Source organism: Neovison vison, chromosome 13 (genome assembly GCF_020171115.1).
Source record: "Neovison vison isolate M4711 chromosome 13, ASM_NN_V1, whole genome shotgun sequence".
NCBI classification, from domain to species: Eukaryota; Metazoa; Chordata; class Mammalia; order Carnivora; family Mustelidae; genus Neogale; species Neogale vison.
The window spans coordinates 139,440,535-139,445,812 of NC_058103.1; positions in this window are offsets into that span (position 1 = coordinate 139,440,535).

Below are 5,278 nucleotides of genomic sequence, written 5' to 3' on the forward strand. Positions count from 1 at the left end.
TGTAATATCTGAAAAATTACTTCTCTCCAGAATATAATTTTTAAAGGTCTTCAAAATTCAATTTTAAAAAAATAGACAAAATATTCAAACTAACATTTCACCAATGAAGATATGTGGATAGCACATGAACACATTAACAGATTTTCAAATCATTGGTCTTCAGAAAATACAAATTGAAGTCCCAATGAAATATCTCCACATACTTATTAGAACATCTAAAATGTAAAAACATCCATCTGAAGTTGTGTTTAGTCTGTGGAATAATTGCAACTCTCATACAGTACCAATGGGGATGTATACCTCTAGGAAGATTAGCAGTTTCTTACCATACTAGCTATCAATTCTATTCCTAGATATTTGCCAATGAAATTTAATTTTTTAATGAAATCAAACATATCATAAAAGTACTCTAAGTCTTGGGGCAACTGGGTGGCTCAGTTGGTTAAACATCCAACTCTTGGTTTTGACTCAGGTTATGATCTCAAGATTGTGAGATAGAGTCCCTCCTAATGCTCCAAACTCAGTGCTCTGTGAGGAAACTGCTCAAGATTCTCTGCCTCTCCCTCTCCATCTGCCCCTCCCCTATTCCTGCATTCCTATTTCTCTCCCTGAAATAAATAAAAATAATTTTTAAAAGTACTCCAAGACTTGTACACAAATGTACACTTTTGTTCATAATATTTATAAATAAAATTATAAATAAAAAATTTATAAAATATTTATATTTTAAAATTTAAAATATAAATTTATAAAATATAAATTTAAAATATAAATTTAAAAAAATTATAAAATAAAATTATAAATAAAAAATAAGATATAATACATCATCCAGAAAAAAATGTCCTATCCATAAAAGGTAATGCTTCTTAGAAATTAAAAGGCATGTATGTAAAAACACAGATGAATTTCTTTTTTTTAAATTTTTTTTAAGATTTTTATTTATTTATTTGACAGAGAGAGATCACAAGTAGGCAGAGAGGCAGGCAGAGAGAGAGAGGAGGAAGCAGGCTCCCTGCTGAGAAGAGAGCCCGATGCGGGACTCGATCCAAGGACCCTGAGATCATGACCTGAGCTGAAGGCAGTGGCTTAACCCACTGAGCCACCCAGGCGCCCAACACAGATGAATTTCAAAAGAATTATCCTGCTGAAATAGATAAAACAACACAAAATAAACACATACAAGAATACATACCAAATCATTCCATTCATATAAAATTCTAGAAAATACAACCAAGTCTAAAATGACAGAAAAGAGATCAATTGTTTTCTGGGGGTGAGAGTAGAAGAAAGAAAGTAGCATTGCAAAGGTACAGAGGAAATTTGAAGTGTGATGGATATGTTTATTTTCTTTCTTTCTTTTTTTTTTTAAGATTTTATTTATTTATTTGACAGACAGAGACCACAAGTAGGCAGAGAGGCAGGCAGAGAGGCAGAGAGAGAGGAGGAAGCAGGCTCCCTGCTGAGCAAAGAGCCCGATGTGGGGCTTGATCCCAGGACTCTGAGATCATGAACTGAGGCGAAGGCAGAGGCTTTAACCCACTGAGCTACCCAGGCACCCCGATATGTTTATTTTCTTGACTGTGGTGGTAAGTTTGTGTGTTTGTGTATAGTTTCACAAACATACGCATGCATGCGTTTGCTGGAACTTATCAAATTCTATACTTTAAATGTACAGCTTATTATATATCATTTATAAATAAAAGTAACTATTATAGAAATGAAATAAAAACTAAAAAAACAAATGAATGATAAATATGATATTTATAAAAACCTCTATGGCAGGGGGGTTGAGAATATATGACAATGTGGGGACGGAAGAGAAAGACAGAAAGATAGGGACACAAAGAGGGAGGAGATTAAAGAGAGGAGGACATAGGAAAAATAAAAGATCATCAAAGACATTAAAAATGGTCTATTTCTTGGGCGCCTGGGTGGTTCAGTGGGTTAAGCTGCTGCCTTTGGCTCAGGTCATGATCTCAGGATCCTGGGATCGAGTCCCGCATCGGGCTCCCTGCTCAGCAGGGAGCCTGCTTCCTCCTCTCTCTCTCTGCCTGCCTCTCTGCCTATTTGTGATCTCTCTCTGTCAAATAAATAAATAAATAATATTTTTAAAAAATATTTAAAAAATGGTCTATTTCTTGAGTTGATTGGGAAATATGTTAATGTGTCTTTTATTCATTAGAGTTTTTATATTCTTATACAAGTTATTGTGTATCAGTGAAGTATTTCACAATAAACATAAATGAACCAATAATGAGCATAAATCACTGAATGGCCAAACCCTCTTCACTGTACACTTTGTCTTTAAATATTTAATATTACATTTCTAAACTCTGTAACAAAACACTATAAAATTTTCCCATTCCTTTACCCTCTATCTTTCCTTGACAGCATAAAGCTTGTATATATGGTGACTTCTATCCCCACTGGTTTCAGAGCATTACCTAAACATCATGGACCTCAGAGTTAGAGTTAAAATCATCATTAAAAAAAGGCCTGCATTACAAGTAATCATGATCCCTATTTTGAAGGTGATGAAATGGAAAATTATAATACTAAAAAAACATTGGCAAGAGAATCTCTGTATCTCAAAATCAAAAGAGATTAATCTCAATTTACGCAGATAATGTGGATCAATCCCAGTATTATATCTACTTGATTATAAAAATAAGATTTATAACCTGAAACTTTATTTTTTAGATTGCAATAGGTTTTAAGCTTTCTTTTATTTCTGTGAAAGTTTAATTTGATAAAATATATAAAACAATGTAGCATTGTCCAGATTCACACTAATGGGTGTGAACTAATGAAAAATCATAGCGCAGAACAAAATACTGGTAATATTTCGGTTAGACAGGGGAGAAAAATATTTACTATTCTTTTGCCAAAATCAGAAGTGACTAACTCCAAAACCAGGATATTAATTCCTACCCTTATTGAATTGAGCTGAATTAAAATGATTATGTTTTGTTTGATCAATAATTGCTTTTCTGCATGTTGGGTTTTGTGAAATTAACTAAATTACAAATTCCTAGAGGTAATGTGGACAACAGTATGATCTTCTGACAATTTCAGGGACACATAGAATTTAGCCACTAAACACCTTTGTATTTATTAAAAATGCAGCAGTAATAATAACTATAGTCTTAGCTATAGATTTTTCTGTATTTTTGAATTATCAGTATAAAATTCCAAACTGGATTATGTTCTCTTAATCTGTATAATTTCTTAATCTGTATAATTTCTTAATCTGCATTTCTTAATCTGTATAATGAAGAGGGAATTGGTATGGGAGGAACTCCCTTCCCCAGCTGAGATAAGGCTTTGGCATAGTCTTTCTCCTGAAGATTCTTTGTGTATTTCATAATCATGACTCTCACTTCTCCACACCAAATCCATCAGGATAGCTTTCTTCAGTCTTAAAGATATCCCTGAAGATATCCATAAAGGTATCCCTGAAGGTAAGGCCTTTAAGGAGATAGATGATAGATATTGTATGGATTGATTGATAGATTGATAGAATAGATAGGTACATAGATAGATGATAGATAGATGAATATGTAGACAGATTAGATAGATAGATAGATGATAGATGATGATAGATAGATTAGATAGATAGATAGATGATAGATAGAGGTAGATAGAGCTAGAGATAGAAATAGAGATAGGAATATTTACGACTCAATATAAGAAAAAAATTTAAGTGGAGAAAAGATTAGCTCAGACTCCAAATGAGTGGCAAATAAACACATGGAAGGATTCTCCATACCATTAGTCATTAGGAAAATGTAAATCAAAATCATATGTGATATTTCCACATACTTATTAAAATAACTTAAAAAAAAACTGACAATAACAAGTGCCAACAAGGATGCCAAACACCTAGAATTTTTATACATGACTAGGTGGGATGAGAAGTCACATATTCACCTTGAAAAATAGTTTGGCAGTTTGGCATAAAGTTAAATGTGTATGTATCACAGTCCCAATAATCTTGCTTTTCAGTATTCACTAGAGCAATGAAAATATACATCCATGCAAAGATTTGCACATGAATGTTCCTGACAGCTTATTCACAATACATCAAACCGTAAACATCCCAAATATCCATGAGCTTAGAAATAATATAATAAATTGGGGCATATCTACATGATGAATTCAACAATTAAAAGGAAACAAAAACATGGGTGTCTCCAGAACATTCTACTAAGGCTACATGACTGTAATATTCCATCTACATGGCATTGTGTTAATTAAAGGAAAGTCTCTAGGACCAGAAACCAGATTCATGGCTGCCCGAAACTCAGGGTAGAAGGAAGGAATTGGCTACAATGAGCCATGAAAGAACTTCTTGGAATGATTGGTGGAGTCTCTATTTGGATTGCTTCAATGCTTACGTGACTGCATCTGTTTTTCCAAAGTTCATTGAACTGCACACCTGGAAATGGTAAATTTTGCTATATATAGATAATACTTCATCAAACCTGTCTTTAGAAAATCTTCAAAGGGGGCACCTGGGTGGCTCAGTGGGTTAAAGCCTCTGTCTGCAGCTCAGGTCATGATCCCAGGATTCTGGGATCGAGCCCCACATTGGGCTCTCTGCCCAGCAGAGAGCCTGCTTCCTTTCCTCTCTCTCTGTCTGCCTCTCTGCCTACTTGTGATCTCTGTCAAATAAATAAATAAAATCTTAAAAAAAAAAGAAAATCTTCAAAAGAATCCAATGAAAACTAACAAAACTGTCCCTAATGTCGACAAATAACTACATATAATTAGATTACCTGTGAACTGGGAATCTAGGAAATAAGTAGCACTTGTGGACCATATATGTGTGTTTGGGAGAGTGCCCTTGTGAGGTTAAAAGAGGGGGAAACAGCAATGGTAGAAAAAGAAAGCAGTAGTAGATTGATAGACTCCTGTAATGTAGAAAAATGTCAATATCACTAAGCATTAATATTTCTATACTTAATATCATTGAAGTACATTTACCTGTTATCAGATTAATGGCTGACATAACTTTTGTTATGATCAACATAGATTTTTGCTTCAAGTTCACAACTTAACTCTACCATTGATGGAAACACAACATATAAGCTATGAAAAATATATTGCAATAAGAAGCTTTTCCAAAAAAATCTAAAAAATAAATAACTTACTAAAAATAGATAAACATGTTGTAAAATTTATCAAGTCCATTAAAACATTTGCTAAGAGATTAAAGGATTGATTGTCTATTAGGGAAAAAAGGAAGACGTGAATTTACAATAAATTAGTTGGTTTG